General features: G+C 39.4%; 1 long non-coding RNA gene across 2 annotated transcripts in view; it reads left to right on the top strand.

The window, feature by feature from the left end:
* Positions 1 to 22,422, top strand: part of LOC122217413 — a 144,385-nt gene that overhangs the window by 53,722 nt on the left and 68,241 nt on the right. The window contains exon 3 of one of the 2 annotated variants that reach the window (XR_006201477.1): positions 3,731 to 3,801. The exons of the other annotated variant lie outside the window; for it this stretch is intronic. This is a non-coding gene — a long non-coding RNA (uncharacterized LOC122217413). The remainder of the gene's footprint in view (positions 1 to 3,730; positions 3,802 to 22,422) is intronic. 2 annotated transcript variants of the gene reach the window in all.

The raw sequence follows: 22,422 nt of genomic DNA, 5'->3' as shown, positions 1-22,422 counted from the left end.
TTTCACTCTTATGTGGATCCTGAGAAACTTAACAGAAGACCATGGGGGAGGGAAAGAAAAAAAAAGAGTTTAGAGAGGGAGGGAGCCAAAGCATAAGAGACTCTTAAAACCTGAGAATAAACTGAGGGTTGATGGGGGGTGGGCGGGAGGGGGAGTGGGTGATGGGCATTGAGGAGGGCACCTGTTGGGATGAGCACTGGGTATTGTATGGAAACCAGTTTGACAATAAATTTCATATTAAAAAAAAGATTAAGTAATTCTTTTCAAATTGCCCAATTAACTTTGCTCAGCAAATGATAGATTTGGTGTTTGAGATAGGATCATAAGATTCTAAAACCAAGTTCTAAATTGGTTACAATACTGTCATATGTGCCAGCTCAGTGACAGTCCCTTGGGAATTAACCAGCCAACTCCTGGGAATCAACATGGGACAGTATCTGAATTATTTGAAGAAACACAATGTGTATAAGAATCCTTAAAAGGATTCATCTAAAACCCAGGCATGGGTACTAGCTTAGTCATTTCATTTCTCTGGACTTTTCTTTGGGGGCAGGAGGATTGAACCTCTTGATATTTGAAGTTTTCTTGAGTATTAATATTTTATAATGTAATAAATCTTTTTGATCAACACATAGTGCTAAATTTTTCCCTTCTATAAAGGTAGTACTTATATTTTTAGAGCGTAAGGTTTAAAAGAGACACTCCTGTGCCCCCAGGGTAGCTGTGACCATGAAGCATTAAGCCTCTAGCCGTCCCTGTATTGTGTTGGAGGTACGTTATGTGTAGCTCCCACAGATCCTTGTAGAACTAAGCAGACCAAGGAAATCTGTATTTATGTGAGACTGATTTCTTCTTTGGCCCATGGATGTCTGCTTTAGTATCTTGTAACCATGTCTCGTATTTTGTTTCTAGGAGGATTCTAGAATCTTCACTGAATGTTTCATATATTCCATTTAGAGTGTAAGATCTCACATACTCAACTTAATGTCAGGTCTGGCTACTGAGAAGAAAGTCACATTTATTACACAATGAGTTTTGTTCTCCTCGATAATGGAAAAGGAGTTACACTGGCAGAATTCACTCTGGTTTAACACGCTCGCCTTAAAATAGCTGAAGAATGTTTAACCGCTAAGGCAGCTAACTTCGCGAAAGTTTTATTCTTCGGAGAATCTAAGTCACTGCAGTAAATATTTAGTAAACACATATTATATGCCAGGCGAAACTCTTATCAAATGGGATACATGATGTATGTACAAAAGAGAAAAAGGCCCCCGCCTAACAGGCTTCAAGTCCGAGGGCAGTGCTGTGCACCGAGGCAGGCTCAGCGAAAGGTTGTTACAAGGTTTAGTGATGGGTGACTGATGATAAAAACACACAAAAAGGTGAGTTAGGAAATCCAGTAGAACTTGAAGGAGAAGCAGGTAGAAAGAAGAGAAAAGACCTTGGAATTGATTCCTTCCTGTATATGCAACCCTGTAACAACCTTTAGCTGAGCCTGCCTCGGTGCACAGCACTGCCCTCGGACTTGAAGCCTGTTAGGTGGGGACCTTTTTCTCTTTTAAGCTCCAAGAAGGAAGGGAATTTTTATGTGTTGGTCACTGCTACATCTTCATAACCCAGGACAGCCCCTGGCACTTAGTAGACACTCCAGAACTATTTGTTGAATGGATGAGCAGATGAACTCTGCCTCTTCATCCACTCCTGGCTGCTTTCCTCCTTGGCTCCTGTGTCATGCTTTGGTCAGTTCCTATGGCCCAGGCCTTACTGGTCGGTGCTCAGTAAAGTTTAGGATTTTGTAACTTTAGCTCTCATACGTTTTATTTCTTCATCTGTAAAGCAAAGACAATAAAAGCTTTATTTGTCTACTGCTGTATAATACATGACCTCACAATTTAGTGGCTTAAATGAACAAACAATAAAACAACAAAGACCTATGATTTTGCATAAATTTTATGGGTCATGAAACGTGAGGGGGGTTGCTTAGCTGGTTACTAGAACCATGGTGTAGCAGTCAAGGTCTCTCACGAGGTTGCAGTCAAGAGATCGGTTAGAGCTGCAGTCATCTGGAGGCTGGCCTGACATGCAGGTTGTGGACGGGAAGCCTCAGTTCCTCCATATGTGTTCCTCTTCATAGAACTGCCTGAGTGTTCTAATGACATGGCAGCCAGCTTCTGTCTGGAAGTGATCCAGGAGTAGGCAAGACAGAAGCCGTGTGGCTTGTATGATCTAGCCTGGGAAGTCATACACCATCATTTCTATATCCTACTGGTTACACAGGTTGCACAAAGACACAGAGACCAGGGGGTGAGGATCAATGGGTATCATCTTCTAGTTTGGCTCTCAGAGGTAATTAGTAGGAAGACTGCCTGTATTTATATAAATCATAAATGTAAAGTACCTGGCATGGTGCGGAGCACACAGTAGGGCAATTAGAAGATCATTAGCTCCACTTAGACACTCATGCGTTGTGGAACTGTCTTTCATAGTTCTGGAAGATTATCTCTCAGTGCTATCTCTAAAAGTCTGAATTCATCTATAGAATTCATATTGCTTTCTCATTCACTCATTCATTCATTCATTCATTCATTCATTCATTCAAGTTTGCTGTCTTCACATCCTGTGGAATTATCCTGATATCTGCCTAAAGTATAAATTCTTGGCACCAACCAGGTAGTGAAATAATGACCCCCAAGTTGCTGGCCTATTACCGGGGTGTCAGAATGCTCTATTTCTTGGTGCTGTGTGCAGTGATATTATCTTCTAGATTTCCAGAGTAGCCCAGGGTCCAGACAGGGTCTGTCCATGGGCTACTGTCCATGGAGAAGTTGGCCGCCTTCTCCAACCTACTCTGACAACTGTGACTCTTGCATCATTGCCTTCCATGCCTCCAACATTCTGACATACAGAAAGACATCGTGCCCTCAGCTGGGATGTAGGAGAAGCAGTGTGCTAAAGACCACACAGGTCTAGGCATGACTAATCTAAAGCTATGCAAAATAAAAGCGATAAGGAAGCCAATGACAAGAAATCTTTAACAGAGGACTGAAGACCAACGTGGGAACTTAGAAAAAGAATATCCTTCTAAAACAAACTTCCATCAAACCTGAGATCAATTCGTAGGAAAAGAAGGAACTTTGTAAACCTCACTCCTCTTGACTCTTTACATATTATAAGCTGTTTATGAGACACTTTCCTGTAAGCATTCTTTTGCACATCTGAAGAAACAAATCCTAAGCTTCCCTTGAAGCCAGCACCTGTTCAATTCTGTGTTGCCAGCATGGGTGCCACAGGAGTAAAGGCCTCACTCCAGGGAGTTAGCAGAAGATTAAACTTCAGCCAGAATGTTGGGAGAAGCTGGTATGCTGAGTCAATACCAAGTGCTGGCTTTAATTTGATGTTTTCCACGCACGATCAAAATTGTGGTTTTTTTCTAACTGGAGAGCCATTGCCTCCTCTGCCATCTTTCATGGGTTCCCTGTGGAGTGTGTGTTATGCTCTGATATTTGAAATTGATCACGCGGTTTCTATTTCAAGGGTGATAATAAACCCGGTTCAAAAGCTGGGGTTAGCGAAGGTGGCTATTAGCCTTTCTTCTAATATGGTCGATTTATTTTGCCTTGTGGCACAAACTGATTCCCGGTATGATCTGCTGGTAACTTCACTTTAAATATCACCTATCGATGAAGCATGCAGAAGCGAAAGAAAAATTCTTGTCTGAATTTTTTTGTAGGAGGAACTGAAAGAAGTCATCACTCGTTCTTCCCTGATTATTATTACAAATTTTGCCATTAAGGAATTTCAGTAAGTAAATACAGACCTTTTATTATTAGCCACGTAGGGACTAACATGTAAAACTATCTCATTTCTCATTTACTTGCGAAAGTGAAGATCAAGATGCTAAAAAACCTGAAGCCATTTTAATATCTAAATGATTCTTGCCTTTGTGTGATGAAAATAACCTAAGTTTTGGAATTAGATGAGCCAGATTTACTGTCCTGTCTTGGGCAAGTAACTTAATTTCATCCTCAGTTTCTCCATCTGCAAAAAGAACTAAGAATTCCTGCCCTTTCATTCTGTAAAGTGTCAATTAATATCTCCAGCAGCTAGAAGAATCCTAGGTAGATGTGGAATAAAATACAAAACGCCTTCTCTCTCTGAGTGGTCCTTACTAACATACTTAAAGTTTTTAAAAATTCTTCTCGCTTTTGGGTCTAAAGAACCTCAAGTTTTATTCTCTACAACGGATTTGCTTCAAATACTGCATTGGCAAGATGACAGTTGAGTACCTACTATCTAGTTGGGAAATCTCTGAACTTCTTATTGTCATCCAAAACTGTAGGTGTAACTTAGATTACATTTTGGCATTAATAAAAATATATACAACCATTGCCCTTTATCTGGCAGTTTTACCAGCTGCTTTGTGACCAGTTGACTTATCTGAAGTGGAAGTCCAAATCAATTTCATTTTGCAGTGAAAAAGGTTTGATTTTCAGAGTGATTAGTCAGCTGGAAAAATTATGAAACACAAGACTTGGGTGAGAAAGAGATTGGATCCTTCTCATAAATTCCCTGTTGCCAACAAAATCGACATGTATGTGATATTAGAACTATGTTTTGATACACGTTACCTGTTATCAGTCATTATATACATGGTTCTCTGTCTCCAAACTGGGACCCGATGGGAACATGACACCCTAGGTTAGCTTGTCCTTAGAGTTAACTAAGGGGAATTTTGGTTTTCAGGGGGTGAGAATAAGTATGCACTGAGGTAACTTAGAGCAACAATGCAGAAGTGGGCATATGCTGGATCAGTACAGTTTTGTCCAAGTAGAAGCCCAAACCTCTTATGTCTTGCTATTGTGCTCTTTTGGGGCTGGGAGGAAGAGACATGATTCTTTTAAGAATTTTAAAAATAATGTTGAAAACAACTCGAAGCTCCAGGAGACTCAGGGATGTGGTAATGGTCCCTCCAGGATGAAGCAGTGAAAGCTGAATCTTTAATGAAAACAACTGAGATGAGTAACAGTGGTAAAAAGATTCAAGCTTCTGAATGCTTAGTTAAGTTGAAAACATGCAAGACAGACCCTGATGAGGTTTTTATTGGAAAATCTCTCTTGTGATACAGAAAATAATACATATTCAGGGCTATGGCAGATGTATGTGTATTTGGAAATATCCTGATGTGTTTAATGCAAATTCCTAAAATAATATATTCCAAGCATTATATGCATCTCGTCCATGGTAGGTATTTGGATCAAGCAGTGAAACAGAAGTCCTGCTTTGTTCATTATACGAAATCTAATTTTAACAGTAAATGAGCAAAAACAGCTAATGGACGTAACTCAGTAAATTGTCATTTTACGCTAATCCTTTGTCATCAGTCTCCTGAGTTTGGTGTGCTTATGGGTGGTTAGAAGGGAGTGGAAAACCATGACCCTCCTTGTGGACCTGCCTGAGGGTCCTGGCCCAGAACTGGTGCAGGTTTGACTTTCCACCATATTCACTTGCTCAGCTGAATCCATGATATTCCCTTCTCCCTAGGCTGTCTGTCTTTCAGAAAGAGTCTGAAGCACTTTTTCTTTCTACATATAAAATTTTATGACTCAGAAATAACTTTAAAGTATAGAGACAGTATGTGTGTTAAAGGGGTGGCTTTAGGTGGGGGCGCTACAGGCAGATTTAGCAAAATGTTTATATATCCTAAAATATGATTTTTTTTATTAGAAATTGGTTTGACACCTTAAAAGTCTGGGTATGTGGGGCACCAGCAGTGGCTCAGTTTATTAAGCGTCCGACTTTGGACTTTGGCTCAGGTCGTGATCTCACGGTTCCTGAGATTGAGCCCCGCGTTGGGCTCTGTGCTGACAGTGTAGAGCCTGCTTGGGATTGTCTCTCTCTCTCCCTCTCTCTCTGCCCCTTCCCCACTTGTGTACATGTTCACTTTCTCTCTCTCTCTCTCTCTCTTTCTCTCTCTCTCTCTCTCAAAATAAACATTAAAAAAAGTCTGGGTGTTATGAACTCGTGGTTGGGACTGCTAGAGATAGGCCAATTTTGTTACCTTGGCGTTGGTTCCAGTCAGAACATAGGTAGGATTTTTTTATTGCTTAAACATTTCACCATTCTGTACAAGTTAAGAGCAGAGACTCATCAATTTTATATAAACCAGACACAACTCTGACTCTGGTTCTGCCACTTACTCCGTGACCTCTGACACCTTCCCTCTGTAAGCCTTTGGTCCCTTACCTGGCATATGAGGTTATATGAAGTTATAATAGCACCTATTCCTCAAGTTTTGGGGATTAGGTTAGACTTGTTGCTCGTGCGGTACAGAGCACAGTGATGTGTGCATATTAAGTTTGCAAAACATATTAGCTTTTCTACTATCATCCTCGGTAGATGTTGGTTTTATTCCTTTCTTTCCTGTGTTAAAGGGATGGCTTTAGGTGGGGGCGCTACAGGCAGATTTAGCAAAATGTTTATATATCCTAAAATATGATTTTTTTTATTAGAAATTGGTTTGACACCTTAAAAGCAGTATTCTGAGCAGTATTCTGAGCAGTATTCTGAGTATTCTGAGCAGTATTCTTGCCTTCTTGTCAATACTTTACTCTGTGCAAACTGCTCTTGCAGGTGCTTGTGGGAACCCGAGACCTGAGATCTATGATTCCTGGAGCTTCCTCTCTAGTGGAGGTAGAGATGCATTAAATAATTGTGAAAAGCAATGTGGATGATAACTGTTAGAACGGAGACATGAAACTCTTAACTTCGGGAGTATGGGAGGAAGGCCCAGGTGTGTTATTTGCAGGTCCAGTGCAAAACAAAAATGTTAAGCCCTTTGTTCAAACTTTAAGATGGCAGCAGCAGGGCGTTAAAGCAGGTGCAGGCCATTTCTGAGCACAGAGCCCCATGTGGCTGCTAGAGGTCACGCACACATTGGCTCGTCCGGACTGGATGGCCGTACTCACTGCACACAGGAAAATTAGAGAAGGTTTGCCGTTGGGAGATCTAGGAGCTGACGGTACCTTGAAGGATGGAAAGAACTTTGAAATAATGAGAACAGTCCAGACAAAAGAGAAAACTTGTATCAAGTACCAGTAGGATTGTTGTTTTTGTTTTTAAGTGAGACTTATTAGGGCAAAGTGATTTGGCAATCAGGGAGTGAGGGGAGATGGGGAGACAGTAGGCCTAAGTCTGAAGCGTCCACTAAAACGAAGCAAGCCAAGGGCTTTGAGAATAGAAACAAGATCAGATCAAGGTGGAAACATGGCTCTGGTGGCAGAGAGACAAAAGGACTGGATTTCATGAAGGAAGCATGGGCAGCAGGAACTTTCCTGGTGAAAGCAATGTATTCTTTGCAGGGGAGCTGCAATGCTTTTTTTCTATTTCTCTGCCATCTGATGTCTGCTTTCCTCTCCCCCCACCCCACAAGAAGCTACACTCTGTTTCTGTTTTGAAGATGTCTTCAATTATACGATGCCAGACAAAGAGAAACATAATGGAATTTTAACCAGTTGGCTTTTTTTTCTCTGAGGACAGCATTTCAGCAACATCTCCATTCTGGTTATAGAAAGAGAGCTTGAAGACACCCAAATGTGCATTAAAAACCTATCACCTTTTCTTGGCCTTTCAAGCAGAATTGTATTCCAGAAACACCATGTCATCTTGTATTCCAGACAGTGCTTTTAAAGACAACATGGGTGAAACCCTTGCCCTATTCATCACCGAATGGAAGTGCAAGTCTGTGCACGTTCTGTGTGTCTGTCTCTCGTCCTGACAAACTGTCTTCAACGGTCGGAAAGTAAAACCTTCTTCCTTCCTTTTCTGTTTTTCTTATAATAACTCAGCCTTGAATCAGAGGTATATGTTCAGCCTCCCAAAAGTGCTTCTGTCATGGAAAGGAGTTCCTTTTGTTCGCTAATTTATCATGTCTTAAAGAAAGCTAAAATGTTCAGGATGACAAGGATAGAATCAGCCATTGTCTGAAAGTGGAGAAGGTACAGAGGGAACTGTATGTCAGTATCTGTAAGAGGCAGGGAATAGCATTTTATCAGTATTGCGGATTCCAACAAGGTGGGAGAAAAGGATGAATATATTTTAATACCAATAGAAAGCATTAAAACTAAATAAAAATTTTAAGGAACTCTCCTTAAGGTAAAATTTCAAAAATATTTTTCTTTTGCTCCTCCACTAAATTTTATTATCTCTGTTACATGAGGCAAATGACTTGAGTCTCTCCAAGCCTCAGATTCCTTACCTGTGAAAAGAATGGATGCTTGCTAAGATCGCTTCACGACTACAACATCAGCATTAACATTCTCTGGCTGGGTGAATCTATTCCTCAGGTGCTTACCTGAGTTGGTAAGATGGGAGGGTCCACATTCCTGCCCAAATACGTGCCCACGAAATTCCCATACCTTTGAGTATGGCATTTACATTTCTATTATCTTTCTCCATCAAGGGTAGTTACCCTTGTTATTTTCTCCAGAATACTGTGCAGATTACAGGTGGTAATTAACATTCCTCTAACCATGTGTAACCAGTGTAGGCCTGAGTCAGAAGCTGCTGGTCAAGCTCAATCAGACAGGAAGAGGGGCACATTCAGAGACGACAAGAAACACGTGCATTTCCAGATCTCTAAGAATGGGGCTGGGCGGCCTTTTAAATTGTAGAGTTTCCTCTGTAGACCTTTTAGAGTTCTAACCAAGATTTTAATAGTTTTCTCATTTTAGTTGCTTTTTAAAAAATATGACCATTCACTTCTTGCATTTCTTATGTCACACACACGCGCGCGTGCGCGCGCGCACACACACACACACACACACACAGAATGTCTCATATTTGCAGTGAAATGATTTTGCCATTCGAAACACACATGGCAATAGTAGCTAAGCAGAGTGGCCCCTGGGAAATCTCTACTATCTGGAGTCTGGATTGTGAAAGGGAGCTACATCAAAACCTTATATTGTGCCAGGTAGTGAAATGAATAATGTGGCAGGGAATTTCAAATGGTCCAGGAAGCAAAACCTTCTCTGGGGACCACAGGTGGGGTAGGTGTGAGCTGTGAGAACGTGCATGAATGTGAGAGAGCTGTAGGCATTTGGTGCTTTTCTGGAGAAAGGTCATGGGGTAAGAAGTGAGTGTCTCTTTAGAGCACTTTCCATCCAGCAGTTTTTAGGAAATACCTCCAAGAAGGTATTTCCTAAACTCCCAACTCCTGTCATGGAGCTATGGGAAAGGAGCAATGAATTCATCGTTAAAGGGCAAGAATGCTATAACTAGTTGTTTAAAAATGCTAATAACCATGATGTCAATGATTCCTTTTCTTTAGATATTCTGATCATTGTAAGATGGGAGTTCAGATAGCTACTGATAAACAATAATAATAGAAGCACGTATCAGTAATGCGCTTTGCAGTCCACACTCACGTGAATTACTTCCCCTCACTTAATGTATATTCCAAGAGGTTTAGTGATTTTCCTTAAGTCAATTAGATAGAGGCAGAGCTAATAGATCCTGCGGGTTGGACTAGAAGAGTCTTACTTTTTGCAGTGTGGTGCTTTACATTTCAGATAAGTGTGGTTTTCCTAGGGGACTCGTCTTTCCATTTTCTTTAAACCCTTGCTTCGTTGTTTCTGTATTATCCTTCTTAAAAATAGTGCACGTCTCAGGGTGCCTGGGTGGCTCAGTCAGTTAAACATCTGCCTCTTAATTTCAGCTCTGGTCCTGATCTCGTAGTTCATGAGGTTGAACCCCGCGTCAGGCTCTGCACTGATAGTGCGGAGCGTGCTTGAGATTCTTTTTCTCTCTCTCTCTCTCTCTCTCAAAACAAATGAATAAACATTAAAAAATAGCACATGTCTCTTTTAATACATTTTAATAAGAAATTATGCACAAATCTGAATACAATGAAGAGAAATTTGTCTTTGGAATTTCCCTTAAAGATAATAATACATTTGAATTTGCAGTTTTTTTAATTTTGTCTCTTACTATTTCTACTATGGCTATGTAGTATCTGCACCCCCAACAAAAAAAGAAAAAAAGAAAAAAGAAATGCAAGAATCTTTTCACTTCAAGAATTTGCAGCAGAAGGGATAAAATGGTTCAATCCAAAGAATCACTGATGTTTAATGAACTAAGGTAAATGCACAAAACATGAGTCATGAGTTTTACTTCTAACTCCATTATCGTTTCAACATGGGAATCGTATTTTCACTAGAGTCATTGGATAAATGTGAATTAAAGAAACATCAAAGTGTTTAAAGTTTGTGTTGTGTTTTTTTCTATTTTTTTTTTATTTGAGTATAGTCAGCACACAATGTTACATTAGCTTCAGGTGTGCAACTGAGTGATTTGACAAGTTTGCACTCCTGAGTTTTAAGAATCTACTATAATCTGCATCTTCCTTCCTATTTAAAATTTGTATTCATTTGAAAAGCATGAGCTACCTAGGCTACTTCTCTCCTTTTACCTTTACCATCTTGCTATAAAAGGGTCACTTTCTCACAGTTTATCTCTCTCTTTTGCAATTTGTTTGCAAGACTGAGGCGAGTTCAGTGTGCTAACGAACCTCTGTGGGCACGCGAGGCTGCAGGCGCTGGCCGAGCCAGAAAAGTGCCGGCTCCCTCTTTATTGGCATGTTGCAGCTAATAGATGCTCCTCGGATTTCTTGCTCCTTTTCCAATACAGCACTTTATAATCCTTTCAATTTTCTTGAACTGTTGGGGCTCATTCATTCTTGGAGTGGAGAGAGCTCAGACACAGGCGCATATTATGTCAGTGGTCAAGTCCAAGGAGGAAGTCTTAGAAGAAACCATTTTGAATCGATCTCTTTCTTTTGCGGTCACTATGGCAGTGTTACACCAAAGAGAAAAAAAAAAAGAACAATTTAATCTATTAATAAATTTCAAACATGCAAAAGAACTTCGGTGATAGGAAAAGAACTCAGTCCTGGGTCTACTGTTTACGAACCCTGTGACCAGGACCAGATGTTAAAACCTCTCTGAACCACAGCTTTCTTTTGTATGAAATGGAAAGCAACAAGAATTCCTCAGCAAGATTATATAATAATTACTTAAAATAACACATGTAAAATGTGAGGGACATATTAAAGTCTTGGGATCTTATTGAAGTATCAGATTATTATTAGACTTTTTGAAAAATGGCCATTAAGGGGCACCTGGGTGGCTCAGTCGGTTGTGTCTGACTTCAGCTTAGGTCATGATCTCATAGTCTGTGAGTTCGAGCCCCACGTCGGGCTTTGTGCTGACACCTCTGAGCCTGGAGCCTGCTTCGGATTCTGTGTCTCCCTCTCTCTCTGTTCCTCCCCCACTCATGCTCTCTGTCTCTTAAAATAAAAGTTAAAAATTTTTTTTAAGGAAAAAAGTGGCCATTGAGAAATTTTTTTATTATTTTACTATTATTATTTTGTTATTTTCATCTTACTGCTGTTTTAAAATATGCAGCTTTGACATCATCTAAACAGTTTCAAAACAAAGCTATAAGAAGATACACATTCTGCAAAAATAACGTTAATGGTAGGTTGTCTTTATAAATGTCATTTCTTTCTGTCTCAGTTAGTTTCTTTTTTATGTTGCTTAAATGATTGTTTTACTCTTTTAGTAACATACATGGAAACAAGGTCAATTTTTTTTTTTTTTTTTGGTCAGTCAGGTGTGTTTAGCAGTCTTAGTTTTTGGATCCCTGCTCTTACCAGAACATAAATATAGCCCCAGGGATAGATACTCAAATTGATATGTTTGCATAGCTCCCTTTAGTGATCTGAGGCATATAGAATACACATACAAGGTTTCCCTATGATCCACTCACCTCTTCATGACCCTTGCTCAACAGTGTGCAAGAAAGAGCTGGCTGCCAGGAGGGCCCAGCAATTAAGCCCCAGAGCGCATTTTGTTGAGAAGGGTAAAACGAGGTGTGGAAGTCAGGCTCTTGGTAATTTGCGACCTTGCTCCAAGACCTTAGTACTCAGGAGGCAGACAAAACACCATCCTCTCGCTCTTCTCTTAGCTTTGCAGGCACTGAGGGTAAGAAGCTAGTAAGAACTGCCTTTTTATCTCAAGAAGATTAGCTAGAGTGGATCCAGAGAAGTCAGAGGTCAGAAGGATCAGACAGGGCACTGGAATGCCTCCCTCTGTTACAGGAACTACTGGGCATGTTGTGAGCCAGCCAGTGTTGGCTGTGTTTGTTCCTCATGTTGGCAGGATCTGAGGAGGGCAAATGAGGCAGAGTCAGATGAGGCAAACAAAAGGCTTGTGTCACCATTGTGGCCTGTTACTGATTGGTGCAAAAGAGCTATTGAAAAACACCACCGTGATGTGCAAGAAAAAAAAACAAACAAAAGCCCAGCAAATAGGCTTGTATTGGTTTTCCACGCACAGACATCTGAAGAGAATTAATTTTCACACACTTTAAGTGCTCAAACTGAACTTTGTTTAACCCATAGAAGTCCAGCTTAGTTCCCAAGCACATTTGATCATTTGAATTGTATATATAGATTAGAGCATTTGTTTCCCACTCCTGTGAACATTAAAATAAAGAAAAAGGGGAGAGAGAGAGGGAGAGGGAGAGAGAGAGAGAGAAAGAGAAAGAGAGAAAGAGAGAGAGAGGTGGATGGAGAGGGGAAGAAAGGCATTCTTGGAACCAAATAAAATCGTTAATGTTAATTTACCCTGGACAGGTCTCAGGTCGGGGGAGAGTGGAAGATAGAAGGAAACAAGAGGAAAAGCAGAGGCCATAAGTTAGATTGTCATTTTTCAATCAGCGTAAAACACAGTATTTGAACGCTAAAATGTGTTATCATGTGACACCACAGTCAAAGTCTTTGTGGAGCTCTCCTTACAGCCATGAAATGTTAATGTATAGAGAAAAGTAATGTAGAAAAAGGAAGGTGCTACCCAAAACCTGTCTTCCTTATAAAAACATCACTTTTAGCGAAGTCTACATGACAACCAATATATAAACATCTGGAGGCAGGGGGTTAAATGAACATTTCTTATTCTAGTCCAAATACATGGCATCCTGCAGTCATCTAAAAGTGTACATTGTTGAAAATTTTGCAGCACAGAAAGTATATTTCCTCTTTAGAAGGAAGCATATTCTTTATTTTTAGACACCCAGGCTGCAGAACTGGTTTATGATCAGGGTTTGGAAAAGCTCATCAGGAGATGTTCTCATCAGGTTACTACGCCACGGTCTGGCACAAAGCAGTGTCAAGGCTATATCCTAAGATTAATAAGATTCTCCCAGAATTGCAGGACTGAAAACTGGAGAGACCACGTTAATTGGGTGTACCCTATCCATGAGGCATGACATCCTCACAGCTCTTCAAGTTTGGGGGATCCATCTTGGATGTCAGGGGAGGGCCGAGAGCACACGCTGAGCAGAGCAGAGGGGGACTTTCAGGGGTTCGTGTCGAATATCTGCCATGCGAGAGCACAGCCCCGCACAGGGTGTGGGATTCTTTCAGGGATTTTAAACAATGTGCAAGACTTCCTAAATGCCCAATTTACTACTGAAGAACGATTTGGCTTCTGGAAGTAATTTAGTTGGTAAATAGGGGATGATCCTCGGGATATAGGTAGTCTGTAATTTGGGGCTAGACTCCATGGCCCAACATAGCAATTCCTCCGTAGTTTATAATTTTTGCTTCCAGTCTTGAACTGGATAGAGTACAAATGTAAGAAAGCAAATGACTGCTTTTTCTTTCTAACCTTCTAAATACTTCATCTGGATTTGGGTAACTTTTTGAATTTTCATTGTTTTAGGAAAGATACTATTAATCTTAAGTTATTTTTTCTTCTGTATGTCACTCATCATATTGGCACAAAGAATTTCCATATTTTTCATATCATTTTATAAATTTATCATATGTGTGCATGTATATGCATTCACATGAGTTATTTATATTTGTTTATTAGTCACTGATTGTTGTAATATAATATTTGCACTTTAAAAAGAAACTTTCTATGTGGGCAGAATCATATTAAGTCTGAAAAAGTCATATACCCTCCATGAACAATGTTTCAATTTTTGCTAAAGAAATTATGGAAAAAAGTCAAGTGAATCTTCAATAGGTACAATAGTATTGTACTTATGAACACAAAAAGACTTCATAAAATCAACACTGGCTCAGAGGGCAGAAGGTTGTGCTAATACTATTCATATTCTTATGCAACTTACTGAAAACTTTTTATCATGATGTTAAGTACCCATACAGTTGTAAAGTATCAAATCCTTAGAAAATGCTAAATTACAGAAAAATAATAACCCACAAAAAATTATGTATTATTTGAGGTTTGGAACTGAAATGAAATGTAAAATTTTTAACAACCACCTACAAATTTTCAAAGCTGCCACACAATTGTAAAGTGAGATGAACTGTCTGAAAAGAAATAAAAAATTAAAGACAAAACTAAGGCAGGTATGTTCTCCAAGAAAACAATTAAAGGTAAAACTGGTATTTTTTATACAAAAACTGACCTCTTATTTTCGGTACAGCATAAATGGCTTGTGGAATATAGTGACTGTCGCTCTCCTGCACCACACGCGCACGCGCGCGCACACACACACACACACACACACACACACACATTTCCTCCAGAAATGCATGGGGCTGTGAAGATTTTTCTTAATTGATGTGAAGAAGCTAAAACAACTAGAATCCACAGCCTGTCTCCATTTATGTATAAACCTTACATTTGGTGAAGTTAGCAGTTTTGTTGATCACGTCATCAGCATAATGAAACAGTTGGTTTATTGAGCACTTCGAGTAATGGAGCCATCATTAACTGTAGCAGGGAGGGTATATATAGATTACAGATTCCATTACTATTTGTATTTGAGAACAACAAGTTTTTGTAAGTTATAGTTCTCATGGTAAATGTTAAACCAAGTATAGTCTTAAAAATATTAATATGGCATAGTATTATGGTATCGAAGGGAAACACAGAATTTCATCAAAGTAATGCTTTTGATTTCAAGAATTCTGTCTCACCAAGATAACTTCTTCAAGTCTTTAATGAAGGAAGCTTAGCATTTCCCTTGATAATTATCCATAGAGTCTAACAATAGCTCTGTTCAAGAGCTTTTGTTACATGTAATAAAAGAGTTACTCGAATTTTTACCAGTTTTGCCCAGAAGAGAAAGCATTGATTCCCATTCTTCAAATGCCTTAAAAGGCCTTCAGGTAAATATTTCTCTTCTGACAAGTGTGAGGATAGTCTATGAACTTGATCTGGTGTTCACACAGGGATTCAATTCAAATGGGTTATGTTAGGTTATCGCAGTGGGGAAGGGAGGAGAATCCCACATAAATTACAAATCATGATCAAATTAGTCACATGTAACATGAAACAATTTGCCAGATGAAAAATGGACTGCCATCAGTATAGTTGTCTGGGTTATATAATTATATCAGTGTAAATAGAATTAAAACCAAGTGTCTCTGTATTACTCCCCACTAACAGGGGAGCATTTACAGCTATAGGGGGTGGTTCCAAAGGCATTAAGATGTGATTTTGTCCAGAGTTCCCAGGGACACCTGAGTGTTGCCAGGGCTTCATGTCTTCTCTGATGGGATACCTAAGTGGTACAAATGGAAGCAAAGTTAAAATGCCATTCAATTATTAACTACACTAAAGCACAAAACCTAGATGTTCGGTAAACTGAACTGAGCAGGTGGGTGGCTTAAATTAGACCCAAGTAAAATCTGTTCTTCCCCCAGGAATGAATCGTACCACCAGATGGCCACAAGAAACTAAGGCAAGCACTGCTCACATGTGAAGGAAAAAAGAGGACAAAAGTAGATATCTGTTGGCTTTCTTGTCTAGCCAGCTTTATGGAGTAGGAAACCAATGAGACACGCTTATTTAATAAGTAAATGTGGCCAATCAAGCATTCCCTAACTCTGAGCCAATGAGGTTAGTAATCCATCTACTTGTCGGAGAACAGAGAAAGTAGTGGATAGAGGGGCAGGAACCTTACCTCATCCCTTGAAGAACCATGGAGTGTTGGAGAATTCAGGTCCATTCTCTGTCACTAACTGTATGACACTCTGCAAAGACAGATGAAAGGGCCAGCCCCCCTGCGAGAGACCCAGGCACAGCCCAAATGTTACATGTCTTTTCTGCAACAGCTAAAGGCAGTAACAGGAAACTCCAGACAAGGACTCCCAGCCATCTCAGGAGACTCCCCAACAATGAAACACCAGGGCAATGATCTAGAGTTGGAATTCTTTGCTCTGTGTGTAGAAGTTCTACTAAATATAACAACTTCAACAGCATTTCCTGGTGCCATCTGCTAGATTGCATGTTCTTTGAAAGGAGGTTTTATTCCTTTTTTTCACATTTTTTCCAGCTTTATTAAGGTATAACGGACACAATTACAAGATATTTAAAGTGCGCACTGAGATGATTTGATGTACGTGTACTTTGTGAACGGATTTCCTCCTTCTAGGAATTATCTATCACTTCCTATATTTATCTCTTTTTTAAATTATTTTTTGAGAGGAGAACATTTAAGTTCTATTCTTTTAGCACATTTCACGTCTACAATACAATGTTACCAACTCTAGTTACTTAAGGTTTACTCTGCGTCTTCAGCAAGTGCCTGATTGCAGCTTTCAGTAAACAATCAGTAGTTGTTGAATGATTGTGTCGTGCATGCGATCTTCATAATACCTCATTTCTACTTTCTTCTCCACGCGTCTGAACCTCTACCTCCTACCTCAGATTTCGTGTTTTCATAATACTAAATTGCTTGCAGTTATTGAGAAATGCTATGCTGTATCCTTTGATATGGTTTCTTCTGATCCTAGATCTACCTGGATAACCTTTTATGCTCCCCTTCCTTCTGAGCCTGGATGATTTATTAGACCTTAACTCTGGCATCCTCCTTCCAGGAAACCCTCCTGAAAATCTAAGCTATGCTAAATCTGCCTGCCCTGAGCTCCATTACACTCTGGGTTCCCTCTGTAGTAACGCCTTCAGTGTTATATTGAAATGATCTGGTGTGGGCCGACTCCACAGCCCCCTATGTTCACACACCTATGTTCACATTCCTTTAGGGGAAGACCCATATTTTATTCCACATTGAATCCCATCTCCAGGTAAGGTGACTAACAAATAAATGCTTCTTGGATGAACCTTTTTTTAAACTTTATCCTTCAAATAACAGAGATTTCAAGGGTATTAAACATTAAAGTGACATGGTCAATTCTGTGCTTCTAAATAACCACTTAGCAGCTTTATGGAGGTTGGATTGTAATAGAGCCTACTAAAGCCTAATAAGAAGATGAGACTCTACTATCAAGCAAGCAAGAGATGCTGAACAAGGGCAGTGGCCAGTCTTTAAGAATCAGTAGGGGGTGGGGGAAATCAGGAGAAGCTGGTAAAATGGCACAAACTTTCAGCTCTAGGATGAATATGTTAGATCTGAGGATCTAATATATCACCTGATTACTACAGTTGGTACCACTGCATTGTACAATTGAAATTCACTAAGACACCAGAGCTTCAATATTCTCACCAAAACCAAAAGGGCATGGGATAAATATGGGGGGGGGTGACGAATGCATTAAATAACTCATGGGGGGATTATCCTTTCACAGTGTAAATCAGATCATCACACTGTCGTTTAAAACATCTTACAATTTTGTTTGTTAATTATGTCTCATTAAAGCTGAAAAAAAAGATCAGTAAGACAGGAAGGCCAAGCTGAAATGGTTCTAACAGGGAAGTTGAACCCAAATCAGAGAGGAATCTTAAGATGGCAAAGTTTTCTGATTGATGAACTGAGTGGGCAGTAGAACCATCTACAACAAGCAAAATGATGTATGATGAGGCCATTAGTGTGGTGCAATTCAGTATGCATAAACTTTGAGTTCTGTCAACCTCCCCTCTAAGTGAAAGAATGTTCTAGTTTGTTCGTTCCTATTCCTGCATTAGCTAATGTTGATTTTACTTATTTGTGCGTTCTGGAATACTTACCAATAGTATGAAATGAGAATTTAAGTATTTTTTATTTTTTCTACCTGTATTCCTTTAGTCTTTCATATTCATTCTGTGTAATTTGGAAAGCAACCAATATAGGAGAGAATATTTTTTTATATGTTTTACTGTCTTAAAAGATACTACGCTCTCTTAGTAATCAATTTTGCACATTTACTTCAATTGTGGGTATTGATTTATAAATTTTATGAACCCTTATCTCAATATCTACATAATTCCACATAATTTTTAATTGCTTCAGATGCCATCATTTAATTGAGCTTCATTCCGTGACTAGATAATGGTTATTGAGAAAATCAGAATAAAAAACAAATATAAAATTCAAAACATTATGCTAATGTAATATGTTTTTTCCTGTGCAGAAACTTGGATATACACCAAAGGGAAAAAAATCTAATAAAACATTTTATTTAAAGTGGAAGAAAAACTCTTAAATATTATCAGGATGATTGAAATTCTGGTCCATATTAGACCTATTCTATTTACCATTAGAATCAAATTTTGAAAGGGGTAGTTTATGAATATGAAATTTCAAGCTATAATCCATGAAGATTTCCTGAGTCTGCTGATATATGGAAATATAGTAATGAATAAGAGCATAGGACTTGAATTCAGAAATGCTTGCTCAAATATTTCCATTCTGGGGGCACCTGGTTAAGCATCCAACTCTTGATTTTGGCTCAGGTCATGATCTCACAGTTCATGAGTTCAAGCCCCATGTTAGGCTCTGTGCTGATAGCAAGGAGCCTGCTTGGGATTTTCATTCTCTCTCTCTCTCTCTCTCTCAAAATAAACAAACATTAAGTTTCTTAACCTTTCTGAGCTTCATTTTCTCCAACTGTAAAATGAGAAGAAAAGTTGAATTAGTTAAGACTTCATAGGATGAGGGTTTTAGAAATGCAATTCAAATTAGTGTTAGGTGCAAAAAAGGAATTTACGCTCATGAGTTATTGAAAAGTGCTAAAGATGGTAAGTGCTAACCGACTCAAATGGCATCCATGTGCTCAAACAATAGCTCTTCCTCTGTTTCTTTGCACCATTCATGACTATTTTCCCTAGGTTAGCTTCATTCCCAGTCAGTAGCCAGGTCTTATGAACATGGTTACAAAGTAGCTAGCTCTTTTTTTTTTTTTTTTTTTGGTACTATGAGCTATAACATCCCATAAAATTCCAGAACTGTCAGAGAAAAATATAGCAACTTCCTACTCTTAAATTCCTAGAAACAATTAGTCATGCTTTGATCATGCTTTTGATCAATTAGCCTGAGCTAATTGTGGTTTCCAGGGAGGAGGACTTTGTCCAGGTCATGGGTCCAAAGGGTCCAGCCTTTGGTCCAGGAAAGCAAGATCAATTCCACCCGATCACAGGGTTCCAGCAGAATTACTGCAGAATAAGGAAGGGATGCTCTCTCAAGGAGGGGATAATTGGAAAAAAAAAAAAAAAAAAAAAAAAAAAAAACCACTTTCCATTATAATACATAAGGTAAATTAGATGATATAAAGAGAAATAAAAGACATAAGAAAACTCAATAGATGTGGATTTTTATTAATTATTGGAATAAAATGTTAATATAATCATGGACTAGCCTTAGTTTCTGCCTACAGACAAGAAGTCTATTTATTCCTGACCAATTCTTGGGCCTTTACTTTACAGGTTAAAGATAAAGATGAAAGATGTATTGTTGGAGAATTAAGGAGAAGAAATAGGGCTCATGTATTATACAGATATTTATTGAGTTCCTACGTTGTGTGAGACAGTTCTAGGTCCTGGTGAAACTAAACATATGAGGCCCCACTCTTGTGTACTTGTGCAAACAAAATCATTTCAGACATGATCAGAAGTTCCTAGAAAAGTAATACAGAATAATGATGTTAAAAATTACCTGGGAATGAATTCTATTAGATTGGGTGATCTGAAGAGGCCTTGGCAAAAAGGAGATAAAACAATGATGTGAAACAGTCAGTACCTATTAGCTGGAATGTAGTGGATGAGAGGCAGAAAAATTGAGGTGAGTGGAGAGAGAATAGGGTGCGTGTAGGTTATGATGAAGGATTTCAACTTTATTAATTTGAATCTAAAGGCAATTGAAGCCCCGGGAAGATGTTGAATAGGAACAAAATGTGATCTGCTTCAGGTTGCTAAGAAATCATGCTTTTGTTTTTTTAATGATTACTTATGGCAAATTTTTGCATCCCATGCTGTGATGAAAGTGACATGGAATATGAAGATCACAGTAGAGGCTAAAAGAAAAATGGATCAATACCAGGTATATTTTGGAGATAAAGTTGACAAAACTCAGCATGGGGTTAGATATGGAAACTGAAGCTAATTGAAGTGCCAACATTAGCTTCTAGGTTTTAGTCTTGAGCAACTGGGTGGATGGAAAGGTAAGAGCAGAAATAAATTAGGTGATAAAACCAACAAGAGTCTTCTTTGGGCTCTGCTAAATTTGGGTTCCCTGTTAGAGAAGGAGGTGATGATGTCAAATAGGTGATCACATGATTCTGGATATCCTAGGGGAGAGGTTTGGATCCTGATATGTACAGGGCATAGCACCAAACTCTGAGATCCACATATTAAGGTGCTGAGCACAGAAGGAAAAGACAGTGTAGATACTGAAATACATAGGTATCAGTGAAGTAAGAAAAAGAAAGCCATGAAATTGTGATGCTTTGGAGAACTTTTTAAAGAAAGGAGTGATGAATGATGTCACATATTTCTGAGAGAGAAAATTCAGCAGTGTTAGAGAATTGACCATTGGCTTGCATATCATGAAGGTCACTGGTGACCTGAACAAGAGTAGTTTCGGCAGATTGGTGGTAATGGAAGCCCAAATGGAGTGGGTTGTGAAGACAGTGTGGATGGAGACGAGGGGAACTAGGACAGTAGTTGTAGGGAGATATGGGTCTGTATGCCCAGAGCAGGGTTTTCTTAAGCCAGGAAATACTAAAGCAAGTGGATGCTAATAATCCAGAAGAGAATGTAACACTGAAATGCAAAACACAAAACAAAACAAAGACAAGGAGAATTATTTGCAGGATAAAATCCTCAAAGTGGAAAAAGATGAGAGGGGCGCCTGGGTGGCTCAGTCGGTTAAGCATCCGACTTCGGCTCAGGTCATGATCTCGCGGTCTGTGAGTTCGAGCCCCGCGTCGGGCTCTGTGCTGACAGCTCAGAGCCTGGAGCCTGCTTCAGATTCTGTGTCTCCTTCTCTCTGACCCTCCCCCGTTCATGCTCTGTCTCTCTCTGTCTCAAAAATAAATAAACGTTAAAAAAATTAAAAAAAAAAAAAAAGTGGAAAAAGATGAGATTCAGGACACTGGTGAAGGACCTGCCTTTGATGGGAGCTGGAGTCCTTCATCCACCATCACAGGAGAGAAGGGAAGGTGGGACATGTGGATAAAGATAGAAATGTTTCGACGGATTTAATGGTGGGAAAAAAAGTTGCCTTCCGAGAACTTCTGTTTTCTCAACTAATATGTGAAAATGTCATTCACTGAAATCTTAATGAGGGGATATTAGAGGTAGCAGAGAAAGAGGAAAAGTCATAAAACTGTTCTTTCAAAGAGTGAACAAGGAAGCTGTACAAGGGAAGGTGCTGGGATTAGGGGCAGGTGGGCTGTCAGGTGGCATCATGGTCATGGATCTAGACAGAGCTCAGGAAGTCAGTGTAAGATAGTTGGGTTTAACCCAAGTCTGGGATTTTGCTGGTAAAAACAGTGTTGCCAAGGAGTAACAAGGAAGTCAAGGCTGTTTTCAAGGGATTAATTAGATTTATAGTCCATGTAAATTAAAACATGAAAGGAGAAAAGGTAGACACGGTGAGGATTATGGATGATTTACAAAGTGGTGGAGTCAATGAAAACCGAAAACTGTTGGCATGAAAGGAAATAGTAGGTTCTGAAGAACTAAGGAGGAGAAGATTAGAGTCGATGTGGGCTGGATTTGGTGAGTTTGGAGAGAGGAAGAAAAGTCTAGGTGACAGCACTGTATGTGAGATTGGGGAAAACAATGATAAATAAGGATTTTAGGAGGGCTTGTCTATCATGAGGAAGGAAAGGAAATCTTCCTTGACATTTTTTTTGAGGCACCTCTTCAAAGATTTACAACTGCTTTACAGGTGTGTTTTGGAGTGGGATTGGCTTTTCTTTGAACATGACCCTGCTCTGAGAGTATGCCTGTCTGAACTACACAGGGGATTCTCACTCTTTATAATTGTCAGATCTTCGTCCTATCTCCATAGCAGTGCAGGTGATCTTTTAGAAGAGAGGTCAGCAAACTATTCTGTACATGAAGTTTTACTGGAACACAGCCATATTCATTCATTTATGTGTCGCCCATGGCTACTTTCACACCACAGCTGCAGAACTGAGCAGTGACAGTGGTGCCCATGTGAGAG

The sequence above is a fragment of the Panthera leo genome, chromosome B1 (genome assembly GCF_018350215.1).
Source record: "Panthera leo isolate Ple1 chromosome B1, P.leo_Ple1_pat1.1, whole genome shotgun sequence".
Taxonomy (NCBI): Eukaryota; Metazoa; Chordata; class Mammalia; order Carnivora; family Felidae; genus Panthera; species Panthera leo.
This window is presented reverse-complemented; position numbering and strand designations above follow the sequence as displayed.